The following is an 18,944-nucleotide window of genomic DNA, read 5'->3' as shown; positions in this document are numbered from 1 at the left end:
CATAAGGAGTTCCACTTGAAAAACTCTGATACAGAGACGGCTGTTGGACTGCTGCGCTCTTTGTCTTAACATTAGCAACCTTTGTTTGGCTAGCCCTATCTTTCTGGAACTATTCAAACAGTTCTCTCTGGTTGTATTGAAGATGATGGTGGAGATTAGTCGTGTTTCCTCTGGTGGTTGCCACGAGTGTTTGGCAAATTTTGCAGAGTAGCTGTGTTTGCAGAAAGTTGTCTTTATCAAATCCAAAGTACCTCCAAATAAGCGAGGTACTATTTTTTTTAAACACAAGTTCATAGTCAGTAGTGTTCTCATCATGCGTCTCGCTCTCAGCCATTACAACTCTTGCTGCAGCGTTGTTCGCTCCCCACCTACATGGGAGACGGGCCTCTAATCCGTTTGATTGGTTAATGCTGTGAAGGGCTCTATTTGACTGGTCAAATGTGTAAAGGGGTTTCTTTGATTGGTAAATTCTTTAAAGCACATGTGTAAACATTTTGAGGTACCCAATTGTCGCAGTTTATGCCATTTTTTTGTGATGGGCCCATCGCATAGGCTGATATCGCACTGACAATAGATTTTCGATTTATTATGCAGGCCTAGTTGTGTGTGAAATTAGTGGATTGACCTTGAAATTCTGTAGCCAGTCTTGCTAACCTTTGCAGAACAGACGAAGCAGCAGATATCAATCTGGGTGTGTTTGTTGTTCATGCAAACTTTAGTGACTAAAATTTGCATTTTTTTTAATCTCAACAAATAAGGGTGTGATTAAGAGAGCTTAGTAGAAAGCTACAGAGCCACTAAGTCAATCTAGCTACCAGCTGGAGTGTACCATTAATTAGTATATGTAATGTCAGAATTAATTTGACTTGGATACTTTCCATAACCATGAGGGGCAGTCATATACTGAGCTTCACTGGTAAGTTAAATTTTCTTAAACTGTCTATTAAAAAAAGGTAAAATGACAATAGATGGCATTTAATACACACATCACTAAAACAATTCAAAATAATAATTCAGTTTTTTTAAATATTTTCAATCTCTATATGTTAACAGGCATTTCCATCATGTTAACATTAACATCTGGAGCACTGGCAGGTAACACTTTTTAGTAATTACAAACTTAGCATATGGTGGGAACTGGAAAAAAAAGAATATTAAAAAGCTGATTTCAATGACAACCAATGGATTGTACCAAGAGAATCACAAATCAAATAAAAACTCAAAGCACAGCCAAGTGCTGGAGCAAGTTACCTTCAAACCAACATGAAACTGTCTCGGTGCATGGCAGTTGAGATCAATAAGATGAAGCTGAATGAAAATCCATATTTATTTATTTTTTTTATTAAAAGGGCAAATTAATCCTGATAAATCTGACAGCTCAGAACAAATTCATGGTTCTAGAAAAGACCTACAAACCATTCCACTGTTGGAGGTAGACTGATATCAGTGATGATACTTTGTTTGATCTTTTAGCCTGCTTCACTTTGTCAGACAGCTTCTTTTTAAGTGATTTCTTGATTCAGCAGGTCTGCTCAGGTCTGAGTGTGTCTACTGATACTGAACTCAAGTTTCTACAGTGTGTAGTTAATTAAAGTTAATTCATGACTGTCAAAGGAAGAGCCATTACTTTTCACACAGAGAGTGTTCTCTTAATACAGAGGTGTCAAACTCAATTGCACAGGGGACCAAACCTCAAGGTACACTTTAGGTCAGACAAGATAAACATTTATTGAACACTAAAACAATGTTTTTGTAAACATAAATATGAATACAGACAGGAATATAATTCCAGAATAAATAAGCTTTAACTTTAAATATTTTGCTCTCCATAAAAAATATGTCCTGTCAAAATTATGCAAGTTAGAAATATGAACATGCTGCCAAAATCCCCAGAAAAAATAAATGAAAACATACACAAGGTTTGAGCCGGGGGCATTGCTTCAGGAATATAACTAATAAACTCTGCGGGCCATTCAGTGTCGTACTTTCCCTTGAGTGTCCCATTAGAATGCAGCTCAATCTGAATCTGCACTGGTACAGTTTCCACATCAACTGTAAATGGTTTATAATGCAGCTTGAAATTCTCATTTTTTTGCTTCGAAGTGCGCTCAGTTTATCAGCAAAGTGCGCATTTGGGTGCACTGTTGCACTGACTTGGTTCAACATTACTTGGCAACAGGGAAAGTGAGGCAGGTGGCACTGGTGCATTTGTGACAGCTTCACTTGTTGCCTTCACCGCATTATACATGTCACGTCCATGAACTGACAGATTTCCTTGCTGTGCTCAAAAACTCTATTGAGAACTTTTCCCCAACTCAGCCAACAGACGTATGCATGCACATTTGTAAACAGCAGCAGTTGCAAAAATCTTTATGTTTTGAAAGTAAGCATTTACTCAAGTACCTACTCTATGCTTCATCAAATATTATCAGTGATTTAGAATAGGTGGATCATTAAATAAAAAACATGTTATTTAAAGAAGGATTTTGTTTTACTTTACAATTATGTGCCACAATAAATATATTTGCTTAGTTAATTATTTATTCCCAAATATTAGGATTTGTCCCCTATGAATCGGTTGAACAATTGACAATATAAACATCCCTTCCTTGCATTTTCCTTATTCATTTTCACACATACCTTCATTTGTAGAACTCAATGACAATGATGCCTGCTGCTCAGTCAACCTTTCCCTGACATTGCTCTCTGCTTCTGGTTGTATTTTAGCCTTCTTCAGGAAGAAATTCTCAATATTTTGAGATCTTTTCATTCTTCCTATTCTTTTATCTCTACTGGTTGGCCCTAAAGTAATAAAGCAAAAACTTGCAAAATCAGTTGACTCTGTCAAGACAATATTAAATGTTAACAGGTTGAAAACAATAGTCATAGAGAAAGTATACACAGTGGGGCAAAAAAAGTATTTAGTCAGCCACCGATTGTGCAAGTTCCCCCACTTAAAATGATGACAGAGGTCAGTAATTTGCACCAGAGGTACACTTCAACTGTGAGAGACAGAATGTGAAAAAAAAATCCATGAATCCACATGGTAGGATTTGTAAAGAATTTATTCGTAAATTAGGGTGGAAAATAAGTATTTGGTCACCTCAAACAAGGAAAATCTCTGGCTCTCACAGACCTGTAACGTCTTCTGTAAGAAGCTTTTCTGTCCCCCACTCGTTACCTGTATGAATGGCACCTGTTTGAACTCATCATCTGTATAAAAGACACCTGTCCACAGCCTCAAACAGTCAGACTCCAAACGCCGCCATGGCCAAGACCAAAGAGCTTTCGAAGGACACCAGGAAAAGTATTGTAGACCTGCACCAGACTGGGAAGAGTGAATCTACAATAGGCAAGCAGCTTGGTGTGAAAAAATCAACTGTGGGAGCAATCATCAGAAAATGGAAGACATACAAGACCACTGATAATCTCCCTCGATCTGGGGCTCCACGCAAGATCTCATCCCGTGGGGTCAAAATGATCATGAGAACGGTGAGCAAAGATCCCAGAACCACACGGGGGGACCTGGTGAATGACCTGCAGAGAGCTGGGACCAAAGTAACAAAGGTCACCATCAGTAACACACTACAACGGCAGGGAATCAAATCCCGCAGTGCCAGACGTGTTCCGCTGCTGAAGCCAGTGCATGTCCAGGCCCGTCTGAAGTTTGCCAGAGAGCACATGGATGATACAGCAGAGGATTGGGAGAATGTCATGTGGTCAGATGAAACCAAAGTAGAACTTTTTGGTATAAACTCAACTCGTCGTGTTTGGAGGAAGAAGAATACTGAGTTGCATCCCAAGAACACCATACCTACTGTGAAGCATGGGGGTGGAAACATCATGCTATGGGGCTGTTTTTCTGCCAAGGGGACAGGACGACTGATCCGTGTTAAGGACAGAATGAATGGGGCCATGTATCGTGAGATCTTGAGCCAAAACCTCCTTCCATCAGTGAGAACTTTGAAGATGAAACGAGGCTGGGTCTTCCAACATGACAATGATCCAAAACACACCGCCCGGGCAACAAAGGAGTGGCTCCGTAAGAAGCATTTGAAAGTCCTGGAGTGGCCTAGCCAGTCTCCAGACCTCAACCCCATAGAAAATCTGTGGCGGGAGTTGAAAGTCCGTGTTGCTCGGCGACAGCCCCAAAACATCACTGCTCTCGAGAAGATCTACATGGAGGAATGGGCCAAAATACCAGCTACTGTGTGTGCAAACCTGGTAAAGACCTATAGTAAACGTTTGACCTCTGTTATTGCCAACAAAGGTTATGTTACAAAGTATTGAGTTGTATTTTTGTTATTGACCAAATACTTATTTTCCACCCTGATTACTTTTTTGCCTCACTGTACAGTGGTCCCTCATTTATTGCAGCAGGGGTTCTCAGAATAACTAGCCACGCACTTTATACACTTTTTCCCCACACACATGAACATTAGTCACAGTTCTCACAAGTTGATTCTCAAAGTGAAAACCTTTGTAGATTTTAAAATGTAAAAGTATTATTATGCCGCGTTTTGTCTTCGTCTGCCTGCCACTTTCATGCGCCTTTTTCCATCCCGGTGCAGGTGTGTATTTCCGAATGAGGGTCATAGTTATGAGTGTTTTTGTGCTGTTTTTTCTATTGGATGTGATGGTTATCAAAACCAAACATGATAAATTTGGCAAGCACAGGAGCCACGACATGGAGGAGATTTGACAATCAGGCTGCAGAATGCAATGCTGTACTGTGCAATAAGAAATCAGCGAAAAAGCGAGGCAGTGACGCGAGGCAGTGAACAGCCGACCACTGTGTGCTGTTTATTAATAAACAATAACATATATTCCTATATGACAACATAAAAGCAGAAAGGTATTTGTACATCAGTGGGAAAATAGCGGGACAGTAGGCGGGCTTGCTAGCTTTTGTGCGGCTTCCCCGGGTCAGTCAAAAATTTAAAAAGAGAAATGAATGAACTTACCAGGTTGCCCGATCTCTTCACGTATCTTTCTCCAAGCTCGGTCCTTTTTATTCCTGTCTCGGTACAGAAAGCAGCTGGTGTCGTACAGCTCCGGGTGGTTTGCTACGGCGTTGATTAACCATTCCTCCATACTGAATGAAGAATGAAGGCCTTTGGCTGGACCTGCCCCTTTGACCTAGGTCAGGGCCACGTCACCAGGCTCCTGATTGGTTGTCGCGTCGCAGATTGACGCTGAAGTTCAGATTTTTCCAACTCGAGCAGTAGACGCGATACGCGTGAATGCACAAAATGCAACACAAAAACTGACGCACGTATTTTATTCGCGAGTCAAACGCGCCAGACGCGCTGCTTTGATGCGCGTTTGATGCATTTTCGCGACGCAAATCTGCTTCTGAATTTTCGCGGGATCTGCAGTCGCACATCATCGCGCTTCTACATTGACTTTCCATGTAAACCTAATGCTCTGGTCTCATCTATCGCGTTCGGTGTGAACACACCGTAATTAACGCTCCTAGAAGAAATGATCACAAACACACAGAGGTGTGGACTCGAGTCACATGACTTGGACTCGAGTCAGACTCGAGTCATTAATTTTATGACTTTAGACTTGACTTGAAAAAATGTTTTAAGACTTGTGACTTGACTTGGACTTTTACACCAATGACCTGGGACTTGAATTCGACTTGAACCGGTTTACTTGAAAAGAATTGATATTTCACCCCAAATATAAAATTTAACATACATATTATATAGAAAGTGTGCACCATTAATTCAATTCATTGATTCGTTTATTCAAACCACACTCCATACTATGTGTGCGTGAGCTGTAGCACAGCCAATCAAATTAAGCAGATTTAAAAAAAAAAAAAACGCTCAAAAATGCTGCAAGGAGTTATTTTTTTCAGGTACATAAACTATGAAGTAGTCAACAAAAAACCGAAATGCAATATACAAAACATGCAAGAAGAGAATCACAGACAGAGATGGAGCAACTTCCAACTTTCTCCGACAGTTGAAGTTACATAAAGAACAGTAGGTGGTGCTTCTCTTTTGCTACGATGAGATAGCTGACTTCATCTAACTAGCAAATCTTGTCCAGGCTACATTGGTGATGCAGTTTTTTTTAATGTGTATGATATTTTTGTCATGCGATTTTAAAGCCGGCCCTACAAGCGCATCCAAGAATAACATGCAGCTTATCTCAGAACTGTCGGTGAAAATTATTCTTGGAGCTAAGTTTAATTGAGCTGCATTTTATAGAGGTGCAATTTCACAATTTGTGTATATTTTCTAAGTTCACTATTTCGTCATGTGTTGAGAAAAACACAGACTTTAAAATTACATGGTCTAATATTTACATTTAGCATATAACTGCAACATTCTTTTTTCGTGTTTTTGTTTTTAAAGACTCGAAAGGACTTGAAATTCAAAGTTTCAGACTTGTGACTTTACTTGAACTTCTACACCAGTGACTTGAGACTCGACTCTGACTTGCCTGACATTACTTGAGACTTGATTTGTGACTTGAGGACAAAGACTTGAGACTTACTTGAGACTTGCAAAACAATGACTTGGTCCCACCTCTGCAAACACATCAGGTCAAACTACGAACTATGACTGTACATTCAGTGCAATATGCAGTAAATTGCCTATTGCAAACCAGCACAAATACAAATAGAAGAACTCCTAATTTGACACTCGACATGGATATATATTTTATTTTATGCTCAATTCCAGAAGAAAATAACAATAATCCCCTCTGTTTTGATTAATAGTTATTTTTTTCACTTAGGTCAACTTCTTTACAACCTGGCACTGAAAAAAACAGCTGTCCAATCTTCAACCAGTGGCACTTGGGTACTGCTGGTAGAGCAGTTGATGGAAACAGAGATGCAAGCTATCAAAGAGGGTCTTGCACACTTACCAGTGGACAATCTAATCCCTGGTGGAGAGTAGACCTGGTAAATGTGTATACAATTGGAGCTGTAATGATAATCAATAGAGATGAATTGGAAAACAGGCTGGATGGTGCTGAAATCTGGATTGGAAATTCAACATCAATCAGTGGCCCTGAAAGCATCAGGTGAAAGAGCTATAACCATAAGTCAGTAATCATCATATCAGTAGGGCTTTTTTTAATTCATTCTTATACTTTTTCTATTTGACTTTTTCGTACACAGGTGTGCTGTCATCTCTCACATTCCCAAGGGACAAGCGTTTTACTTTCCAGGTAACTCTGTGAAGGGACGCTACGTCACTGTGTTCCTACCAGGAAGTGCAAAGGTCCTAATCTCTGCGAGGTTGAAGTGTACTACGGTAAACACCTTTAATTCTGATTAGTGGTGCAACGGATCACGGTTGATCCGAAATCCGAACTGATCCCACTCCACGGTTTGGTACGCACGTGATCCGAAGATTGGAAAAAGAAAAAAAAAATATGTGTATGGTGCACGTGGTGGGTCTGTCAAGCGGTAGTTATGGTCAGTGCTAGCGGTCCAAGTAGCGGAGCAGAGGAGTTTGCGGCATTTAAGCAGCCTTTTGCTGCCCAATCCGACCGCGCTAAAGCTATTACAAAAGCTAATGGGGTGTTTAGCTGCAGACGGGAGGCCGTATTTTGTTGTGCAAAACAAGGGGTTTAAACTGTGATGAACGTGCTTGAGCCACGCTATATATCGTCCACTTCAGTGTGACAAGATCATTCCAAGCATGAATGAGCAGGAGAAGTTTAAAGTTATGGCTGAACTGTCCCAGGCATCTTCTGTTGCTCTAACTACAAATGGGTGGACCTCCAGGGCAACGGAAAGCCACGTGACCGTGACCGCCCGTTATATCACAGTGGAGTGGTAGATACAAAGCCCTGTACTGCCCTATAGATTACATTAGATTAGATGAAACTTTATTTATCCCTCGGGTGGGTTCCTCTGGGAAATTCAGTTTCCAGTTGCACAGCACTGACAGAAGTTGCAGAATGTGAGCAGTAATATACTGTGGCGAGCTCAGACAAGGAGGAGACAGAATTCCGTTCGGTCTTGCTCCCCCGAACTCTTAGCCAGGGAGCACCGCCATTTATTTACATCTGCCAGAAGAACACTGCCGCTAGCTCACTGCTCAGCGCGGCAACAGCACAGCAACAACAACAACACACAGGGCGCCCTCTGACCCCGGAAGGACACACCGTCGCAGCGAGAGGGCGTCACCCGTCACTATGGTAAAATAAACAAAACAGAACTGTAAAAACAGAACCCCGAACAGCCCTGACCCGCTACATAGCCCCCACCTAAGGGGTCAGTCGTCCCCGACGACCCCATTACCCCACACAAAGTCCTGCAAATGTCCAGGTGCCTTCTTTTGGCGCACCGGCCGGTCTCGACCGGCGGGGGAAAAGTCACTCGGGTCAGAAAATGGGGTGCCACCAGCATCCCCTGCCCCAGCGTCTGCCGGAGCGAGCGGTCGGTACGGTGAGAGCCTGTCCCGGTGCAACACCACCATGCACTCCAGGCCCGGCATGCGGATGCGGTAGACCACTTCTGTTAGCCGCTCCATGACCTCCGCCGGCCCTTGCCAGTGACTGCACAGTTTGGGGGACACTCCTCTCTTGCGGACCGGGCAGTACACCCAGACCTTGTCGCCTGGCATGAAAACCCCCCCTCGGCACTTGGTGTCATAGACTCTTTTCTGTCGTACTCCGGCGCTGGCCTGAGCCTGGTGGGTGTAGTCATGAACCACCTGCAGCCGCTCCCTCAGCCTCCTGTAGTAGTCCATCTCTGGCCCACCATCAATCTCCGGCTCAGGGGGGGACCCGAACACCAGATCCACAGGCATCCGGAACTCCCGTCCAAACATCAGAGCGGCAGGTGTGCACTGGCTGAACTCCTGAACTGCAGTCCGATACGACCAAAGGACCAGAGGCAGATGTCGGTCCCAATCCCACTGGTGACGGCTGGCAGATTAGAAATATCCTGTCTCAGAGTGACGCTGAAAAACTAGTTCATGCATTTATTACTTCCAGGCTGGACTACTGTAATTCATTATTACCAGGATGTCCAAAAAACTCGCTGAAAAGCCTTCAACTAATCCAAAATGCTGCAGCAAGAGTCCTGACAGGGACTAGAAAGAGAGATCATATTTCTCCTGTTTTGGCTTCCCTTCATTGGCTTCCTGTTAAATCCAGAATTGAATTCAAAATCCTGCTCCTCACATACAAGGTCTTAAATAATCAGGCCCCATCTTATCTTAATGACCTTGTAGTACCATATCACCCTATTAGAGCGCTTCGCTCTCGCTCTGCAGGCCTACTTGTTGTTCCTAGAGTATTTAAAAGTAGAATGGGAGGGAGAGCCTTCAGTTTTCAGGCCCCTCTTCTGTGGAACCAGCTTCCAGTTTGGATTCGGGAGACAGACACTATCTCTACTTTTAAGATTAGGCTTAAAACTTTCCTTTTTGCTAAAGCATATAGTTAGGGCTGGACCAGGTGACCCTGAATCCTCCCTTAGTTATGCTGCAATAGATGTAGGCTGCCGGGGGATTCCCATGATGCATTGAGTTTTTCCTTTCCAGTCACCTTTCTCACTCACTATGTATTAATAGACCTCTCTGCATTGAATCATATCTGTTATTAACCTCTGTCTCTCTTCCACAGCATGTCTTTATCCTGTCTTCCTTCTCTCACCCCAACCGGTCGCAGCAGATGGCCCCGCCCCTCCCTGAGCCTGGTTCTGCCGGAGGTTTCTTCCTGTTAAAAGGGAGTTTTTCCTTCCCACTGTCACCAAAGTGCTTGCTCAAAAGGGGTCATATGATTGTTGGGTTTTTCTCTGTATCTATGAAGCGCCTTGAGACGACTTTTGTTGTGATTTGGCGCTATATAAATAAAATTGAATTGAATTGAATTGAATTGGTGAGAATGGCGAGCTGGGTGGCCAGCATGCGGTTAAAGTGTTCAACCAAGCCATCGCTTTGCAGGTGGAGCAGTGTGGTTCTCGTCTTCTCCACCCCCAGCCGCCGGCAGATCTCCCCAAAGACCTTCGATTCGAAGTTACGCCCCTGGTCACTGTGGAGCTAAGCCGGGACCCCAAAACGGGTGAACATCTCCTCCACCAGCTTCTCGGCCGTCGTCGTTGCGCTCTGGTCCGGCACCCCGTGGGCCTCTGGCCACTTCGTGAAATAGTCCATAGCCACCAACACATACCGGTTCCCTGACTCTGTGATGGGGAAAGGCCCCAGGACGTCCACTACCACTCTTTCCATTGGGGCCCCCACCAGGTACTGCTGAAGGGGGGCAGTGGAGCGTTGAGTTGGGCCCTTCTGTGCCATGCAGGTGTCACAGCAGTGCACATGAAGTTCCACATCCCGTCGACAGCCAGGCCAGTAGAACTGTCCCCTGAGGCGGCGGAGAGTTTTGGCGTTCCCATAGTGTCCTGCCCCCACCGAGCTGTGGACCAGCTCAAGCACCTGTGACCACATGCGACTGAGGCACCAACAGCTGCAGGAGATCTCTGCCCTGACCGGGGGCCCACCATCTCCGGTACAGGAGGCCGTCGTGGGTCTCCAGATTGTTGTGCTGGGAGTAGTAGGCCTTCACCTCGGGCTCCTGTCCCGACACCCCCCGTCCAGGCGGGGCGTCGCGTCGGCCTCCTGCTCCAGCTTCAGCTGCTGCGTTGTAAATGGGAGCCACCCCCCTCCGCCGGCTGTGGCCTGAGCAGTAGCCACCCCCAGCACCTCCTGGGCCCGCTCCTCCTGTCGCAGGCAGTAGCGGCACTCGACGGCTACGCAGGGCCATCTGGAGAGGGCATCAGCGTTGCCATGCTGTCGACCTGCCCAATGCTGGATCTCGAAGTCGTAGCCCTGAAGGACCTCCAGCCAGCGGGCCACCTGCCCTTCTGGGTGTTTGAAGTTCAGGAGCCAAGTCACAGACGCATGGTCAGTGCACAGGAGGAACCGGCAGCCGTGCAGATATGGCTGGAAGTGCCGCACCGCTAGCACTACGGCCAGCAGCTCCCACCGGGTCATGCAGTAGTTCCTCTCGGCTCGCCCCAAGGCACGACTGAAGTACGCCACCACCTGTTCTCCAGCCTCGTCCTGCTGGGAAAGGACCGCCCCGACTCCTACATTGCTAGCATCAGTGTCCACAATGAAAGGTTGCTGGGCGTCGGGGTAGGCCAGGACTGGGGCTCTGGTGAGGGCCTCCTTCAGCTGTGCAAAAGCCGCAGCACAGGCATCCCCCCCAGCCAAACAGCACTCCCTTGTCAGTCAGGCGGTGGAGGGGGCTGGCCATCATCGCGAACCCCTTGATGAACTGACGGTAGTAGGAGGCTAGGCCCAGGAAGCTCCATAGTTCTTGGACGTTCGAGGCAGTCGGCCAGTCCCGGACCGCAGCCACTTTTGCGGGGTCAGTAGTGACACCTCGAGTGCTGATCACATGGCCCAAGAACGTGGTATCTCTCGCCAACAGCCGGCATTTCACGGGGTTGAGCTGCAGCCCAGCTCGTCGGATGGACCTCGCTCAGGTGAGACAGTGCACTGTCGAAGTCGCCACCGTGCACCAACAGGTCATCCAGGTACACAACGCAGCGGCTACCAGGGATATCCACTAGCACCCTCTCCATCAGCCTCTCAAACGTCGCTGGCGCATTGCAGAGCCCAAATGGCATGACCCTGAACTGCCACAGCCCCTGTCCAATGGTGAATGCAGTCTTAGGCCTTGCTTTGGGGGCTAGCTCCACCTGCCAGTAACCGCTGCGTAGGTCGAGGGAGCTGAACCAGCTGGAGCCGGTAACGTAATCTAGGGCCTCGACGATCCGCAGAAGTGTGTACGAGTCCTTCTTGTTGACTGCATTGAGACGGCAAAAGTCCACACAGAACCTCGGGCTGCCATCCTTCTTCCCCACCAGAACCAGGGTGCCGCCCATGGGCTATTGGATGACTCGATCACCCCAGCCGCAGCCATCTCACGGATCTTCTCTTCTGCTACCTGCCGTTTTGAGAGGGGCAGCCGGTGTGGGCGCAGACGGATGGGCTTAGCAGAGCCGGTGTCGATGGTGTGCTGGACCAGACTCGTCTGCCTACAGTCTTTGTCACTGGCAGCAAAGATGTCCACATTCTCATCCAGAAGGCACCTCAACCGCTGGCGCTGGTCGACGTTGAGGCCTACGCTGCTGCGCTGCCAAAGGTCATCAACAGCCTCGATGGTCTTGGTCGAGGGAGGTTTGTCGGGCTGAGAGGCTGAGGCTGAGGCTGAGGCGAGTGGAGATGACCCAGAGCCACCGGCATCCGAAATCTGCTGAGCGGCAGGTGCCCGACGCCTGTCTCGTCTGGTCCCCTTCGCTCCCTGCTTTTGGCCACGCTGGAGGGCAAAAGTCTCTGCGCCAAGAGTGATAGCCAGCTTCACGGTGTCGACGCAGGCCCCCCCAGCGGCTCAGCAGATCCAGGCCAATGATGCACCGGTCTTGAATGTCGGCGAGCCAGAAGTCGTGCACCAGCTCCAGATCCTTCACTCAGATCCGCAACAGTTTCTTCCCCCGCATAACAGTTTTCTCCCCCGTCACTGTCATCAGCTGGGTAGTTTGGGGGGGGGGCACCTGCTGGTTAGGTCGCGAGGTGAGCACCAGCCCTGAGGCATGGCCAGGCGGACGTGTTGGCGTTGTCGCTCTGGGAAAAGTCCTTGCAGAAAAGCATGCAGGCTAAGCTCCTCACGGGCTGCTGCTGGAAACTCCGGATAGCCACAACGAGCATACAGCAACACGTCTGCTGCAAAGGTGCCCAGGCTCTCCTCCGGCCAACGGCTCCGGTTGGTCAGCCGCTCTCTGCTCTGATCAGTGGAGTGCCGCTGCCCGAATCGCCTCTCGAGTGCCGCGGTGAGGGCCTGGAGCTCATGCTGCTCTGCCGGGGCTAGGTCAAGGAGTATCTGCAGTGCATCTCCCTCTAATGCTAGCACTAGGTGTGTAGCAGTCTCCTCTTCGCTCCAGCCACTATGTCTGGCGGCCAGCCGCACTTGTGAGAGGTAGGGCTCTAGCGGGGTTAGCCCATTGTATTTCGGTACCTTAACTGGCGTGGTAGGCATAACTGCTCGCGGTTGGGGGCTCGGCGTGTGGGTCGACAGATGTAGCCCATGAAGCATTGCCCTAGCGTCTGTCGTGACGGGCCATCGCCGTGGTGCGCTCGCGCCATCGGGACCCGTCGGGGGACTTACATGGCCACTCACATCCTCTCTCTTCAATCGCCAGCTTCCCACGTGGGGAATGTTCTCCTCGACAGCTTGCTCCAGCCTCTGAATGTCTCTCTCCATTACGGCGAGGGTGAGCTATCCCACTTCTGACACCAATGTGGCAAGCTCAGACAAGGAGGAGACAGAATTCCATTCGGTCTTGCTCCCCCGCCCTCTTAGCCAGGGAGCACCGCCATTTATTTACATCTGCCAGAAGAACACTGCCGCTAGCTCACTGCTCAGTGCGGAAACAGCACAGCAACAACAACAACACACAGGGTGCCCTCTGACCCTGGAAGGACACACCGTCGCAGCAAGAGGGCGTCACCCGTCACTATGGTAACATAAACAAAACATAACTGTAAAAACAGAACCCCGAACAGCCCTGACCCGCTACAATACCATATATACACATATATAAATACAGAGAATACAAAAGGGATAAATAGAATAAATAGGAATAAGAATACAAGGGAACGGCACATTTCAAGTGAGTCTATTGAACATATATTTATTACTCTCAGATTTAGCCATTCTTATATTTTTCTTGTTTTATGTTATTGTATTTTTTGCACAACTCTGTTGCTTGTGAAGCTTGCACACAAGAATTTCACTCACATGTACTGTACCAGTGTACCTGCACATGTGAAGTGACAATAAAAGTGATTTGATTTATTACACCGTTGGTTATTAACAAAAACTATTGCACAGTGAAAAGGCACTACAGCTTACTTGTTCCCCCATCCTTTGTCCCCGTCTCCCCTCCCTCTCCCCTCCAGCGAGGAGTTAAACAGTTTAATGGCGTGTGGGACAAAGGACTTTAAGTCTGCTGCTCCTTGACTTTGGGAGAAGCAACCTGTCACTGAACAGAATCCTCTGGTTGTTTATGGCCGTGTGCAGAGGATGCAGAGGCTGCCCAGCATGGTCCATAATGTCCATATGCACCTTAATTTGTTTTTGTATAAGTGAGTGAAATGAGTCTTCAATTGAATGTTTTTTAATAGGCAAAAAATACTTAAATAAATAAATGGTGAGTCGAATTTTTGTCTTTTTTTTCTATTTTTGCTGATCCGAAAATTTATCCTATCCGTGACTTAAAACCGTGATCCGATCCGAACCGTGAGATTTTTGATCCGTTGCACCACTAATTCTGATGCTGATAAGGAAGACTAAGTGACTGAGTAAAAGTACAAATGAAGGCATTCGTGTCAGGGTGTTTTTGATTACTGAAAAAATATAATGATGCTTTAATCCTTATTTGTTTTGGGGTTTTTTATTTTTTTTACCAGTAAGGGTTGTCAGAGCCCAACCAAAAGAAATTATTGTCCTCTTGGTTTTCCTTCAAGGATACCCATTACCCAATGTGGCACTCAAAGGAGAAGCTACCCAGTCATCTACACTCTCCTTTGCCACTGCGTCCAAAGCCATCGATGGCAGACGGAACTCGTTCTATAGCAATGGGTTCTGTAGCCACACGGCTGAAGACGAGACCAACCCCTGGTGGAGGGTGGACCTGCAGCGAAGCTTTACAATCACTGCTGTAAAAGTCACCAACAGAGGAGACTGCTGTGCTGAAAGACTGGATGGAGCTGAGATCAGAATAGGAAACTCACTGGACAACAATGGAAACAGTAATCCCAGGTAATTTTATATCAGTCAACGTTCATTGTGTTTTTTTTTTCTTTCTTTGTTTTATTTTAGAATAACTTGAACAGCAATGTTTCAGCAATTAGAATATACATATTATCGACCACAGGACTAGTTAATTACTTGATGTTACTTTCTCCTTAACATGAAGTCCATAATACTAACATAATACTGCCCCCACACTCTCTGCTGTCAGGTGTGCTTCCATCTCACATATCAAAGCAGGTAAAACCTACACATACCGGTGTGATGGAGGCAGCATGGAGGGTCGCTTTGTGAATATGTTTCTTCCTGGACAGAAGAAGACTCTCACCCTGTGTGAAGTGGAGGTGTATGCTGCCCCAGCAGGTAGAGCTTTAAGCGACTGGATCTGATCTACTGAAAGACGTCTGCCTTTTACTGATTCATGCCCATTTTTTCCTTTCAACAATTTAGTGGAGCCGCTTCAAAATGTGGCCTTAAACAGAGAAACAGTACAGTCATCTGTTAGTGCAGCATATGGGCCTTCAAAAGGTGTCGATGGATGCAGAAATGGAAACTTGGACTCAGGATGCTGTACACATACTTTAGAAGATCTGGATCCCTGGTGGAGAGTAGACTTGTTGGCTGTCTATAAAGTCACTGCTGTCACCATCAACAACAGACAGGATGCTGTTATAGAAAAGATTCTTGGGGCACAGATCCTGATCGGGAACTCGCTGGATCAAAATGGTAACCAAAACCCCAGGTGAGATCTGATTTCTGAGCATTTCTCCATAACCATTAAGTTAAATTTTTTTCTGTACTTAAACAACAACAAACTAATGTTTGAACATAGATTAGAAATTAAAACTGACATTTTCTTTGTTGTTTCTCTAAATCCATCAGTTGTGGCATGATTGAATCATTAGATGGTACACCAACATACACATTCCAGTGTAATGCAATGGAAGGTCGCTACGTCAATGTGATCATACCAGGAATTAAGAGATATATGACTCTGTGTGAAGTGGAGGTGTTTGCTTCTCTATCTGGTAGGGTCTTGGGATGTTATTTTTGGAAGTTCTTTGGTTGTTGTGTGTGCTTAAATTATGGTAACATTTTTACTGTTGTTACCCTTTTTTCTAATATTTTATCTTTGCTCACAGTTAGCTTTCGGTGTCCAATTTTAATACAGAACATTGCAATTTAAGATGTTAAGATAAACGGAAAACAATAAAAAACCAAATATGGTTTCTAATAAGAATACTTCCCTGCAGTGCCAGATGTTGTCATTCCTCCACCTCCTTCCAGCCCTCCTCCACCTGTGAGCCTGCAGTTTGGTGGCAGGAACGTGACGGTGGTGGGAGAGAGGCTCTGCTGGTCTGATGCTCTGATGTACTGTAGACATTATTACTGGGACCTGCTCAGCCTTCACAACCAACAGGAGCAAAGCGAGTTGGAGCAGCTGCTTAGCCTCATTCCTTTCTCCCTCACAGACCACGTCTGGCTGGGACTGCGCAGGTACTGATAGCTATAGATTCATTTAGTTGATGTACATTTACAGATCAGTGAATCAGCATGACAAAATATAAATGAGATGGTGGAGCTCTCCAATCACAAGTGTAATAAAAAATCTATTAAAGAACTAGAAATAATGTCAGATGACCACAAGGAAATCAAAGAAATAACAAAATCAAAACAAGAAAAGCTAGAAAGAAATGTGAACAATGTATGAAGAAAATGAAAATAACTACCAATTGTTCAAAGAAGAAGTGATCTCTGATAACAATAAAAATTTTCTTATAGAGTGCCGAATCACAACAACAGCCTCAAGGTGCTTTATATTATAAGGTCGACCCTACAATAAAAAAGAAAAGAAAAACCCAATATTATGAACCCCTATGAGCAAGCACTTTGGCAACAGTGGGAAGGAAAAACTCCCTTTTAACAGGAAGAAACCTCCAGCAGAACCAGGCTCAGGGAGGGGCGGCCATCTGCTGCGACCGGTTGGGGTGAGAGAAGGAAGACAGGATAAAGACATGCTGTGGAAGAGAGACAGAGATTAATAACACGTATGATTCAATGCAGAGAGGTCTATTAACACATAGTGAGTGAGAAAGGTGACTGGAAAGGAAAAACTCAATGCATCATGGGAATCCCCGGCAGCCTACGTCTATTGCAGCATAACTAAGGGAGGATTCAGGATCACCTGGTCCAGCCCTAACTATATGCTTTAGCAAAAAGGAAAGTTTTAAGCCTAATCTTAAAAGTAGAGATAGTGTCTGTCTTCTGAATCCAAACTGGAAGCTGGTTCCACAGAAGAGGGGCCTGAAAACTGAAGGCTCTGCCTCCCATTCTACTTTTAAATACTCTAGGAACAACAAGTAGGCCTGCAGTGCGAGAGCAAAGTGCTCTAATAGTGTGATATGGTACTGTAAATCTATAAGTCAGATGCTTTGTTTTGTTGTGTATACTCATTTCCACAGCTGCCTTTCCCAGACAACAGCAAACCTGCTCTAACATAGGGGTGGCAGAAACTTAATTGACATTATTTAATCCACAAGAAATTTGAAAGAAATTTCTATTGATTGATTTGTACACTTTGATTTGTACACTTTTTTTTTTTTTGTAGTGAAATTCTTCTTATTTTCTTTTTTTTTTACTCCGTTTGGACTGAAGTGTTATACCGGAAAGGCCAGCCTTGAGCTTGCAGAATAACAAAATGTATTTAGTGTCTTCCTGACCATACAAATTAGTAATATATATTGTTATTTTAAAGATAAATATCAATCATGTAGCTTTTGTCAAACTCAATGTAAACAAGTGCTGCCTATGCTCTATCAATAGCAGTTTATCCATTCAGTTTAAATCTGTTCATATATTTTTCTCTGTCCAAAAGATCCCTCAGAGCAGACGAGTGGTTCTGGATGTCTGGATATTCCATGAATTTCTTAAATTGGCCACAAGATTTTGTTCCTGACAGCTACTCCAGCACCTGTGGAGGCGTGGCCAGCACAGAGCACTTCCTCTGGCAGGACCAGCCCTGTGGGGAGAACCTCAACTTCATCTGCCAATCAGGTTTTACTTGCAACATGTTGGCTTGTGTACAACCCTTGTGCATTGCCTTAATTTAAATGTAACTCATGTCCTTTCAGGTTCGGACGATGCTGTGCAGAGAGTTTATTTCTCCAGCACCAAGGATCCAACAAATCCATAAAGGAGATGACACAGTAGAAACTGTGATGCATAGTTATTTTGTTAGAAATAGTTTATATTTGAATTTGTTTTGCACTCTTTTAAATTCTGGCAAAAATTCAGTAACTGCATAGAACACTGTTTATCTTTTTCATATCGCCAATCCTAATGACAACACATTAAGTTGAAGTCATGTGTAAATAATTTCTGTCTAAATTTTTGCTGTTTGGTTTGTACTATTGCTCATGGGAATTATTATAATTATATTTATAAAAAGCAGGCGAGCTTATTCCTTTGCATTATATATAACAATAAATGCCTGCAAAAACTAGGTCCACGTTATAGTATAGTACACTATAGTATCTGTAGTATGGACCAAAGTGATGAACTTACTCTTGTTTTCTCTTCTATGGTCACCTGGGTTGGAAAAAATTTAAGGAGCTGTTGTTATGTGTGATAAAGATTAGTTTGTGACAAATTGTAATGTGAATGTGTTTTGTTTAACATTGATAAGATGGATTTAATGGATTGATGTGTGTGTGTATGCAGCGCTAACAATACAGTGAAAAAAAAAGTTAATTGAAGTCTTCCAAATGCAGAAGTGTTAGACTGACGGTAAGAAGGTAAAGAACCTTCCAGGCCTAAAGGTGTATAGACTTCTGGGTGAGTCCAACAGATACAGGATATGATGTATGCTGGTGGTAAAAAGGTTTTAAAACTATTGATCTGAACCTTTTTGTTTGTTTGTGGAAGCAATCTGCATAAACATACATGTGTCATGAATGTGAGTGTGCTCATGAACCAAAGCAAATAAAGGAGTCCAGTATGTGATTGGTAATCCTCATAAGAACACTACAGAAGTAACAAGAAAGTCTGCCTGTCATTTAACATTGATAAGATGGATTTAATGGATTGATGTGTGTGTGTATGCAGCGCTAACAATACAGTGAAAAAAAAAGTTAATTGAAGTCTTCCAA

At 45.0% G+C, this 18,944-nt stretch overlaps 1 long non-coding RNA gene and 1 pseudogene across 1 annotated transcript; both read left to right on the top strand.

Annotated features, from left to right (window-relative positions):
- The first annotated feature begins 6,577 nt into the window (after nucleotides 1–6,577).
- LOC113014032 (uncharacterized) lies at nucleotides 6,578–15,542 on the top strand (annotated as a pseudogene).
- A 714-nt stretch (nucleotides 15,543–16,256) lies between these two features.
- Nucleotides 16,257–17,973, top strand: LOC113019173 (uncharacterized). The gene is made up of 3 exons (XR_003271973.1): nucleotides 16,257–16,293; nucleotides 17,672–17,850; nucleotides 17,928–17,973. It is a non-coding gene; the product is annotated as an uncharacterized LOC113019173 (long non-coding RNA).
- The last annotated feature ends 971 nt before the right edge of the window (nucleotides 17,974–18,944 follow it).

Source organism: Astatotilapia calliptera, chromosome 3, assembly GCF_900246225.1.
Source record: "Astatotilapia calliptera chromosome 3, fAstCal1.2, whole genome shotgun sequence".
In the NCBI taxonomy this organism is placed as follows: domain Eukaryota; kingdom Metazoa; phylum Chordata; class Actinopteri; order Cichliformes; family Cichlidae; genus Astatotilapia; species Astatotilapia calliptera.
The sequence above is the reverse complement of the archived record's forward strand: the minus strand, read 5'-3'. Positions and strand labels throughout refer to the sequence as shown.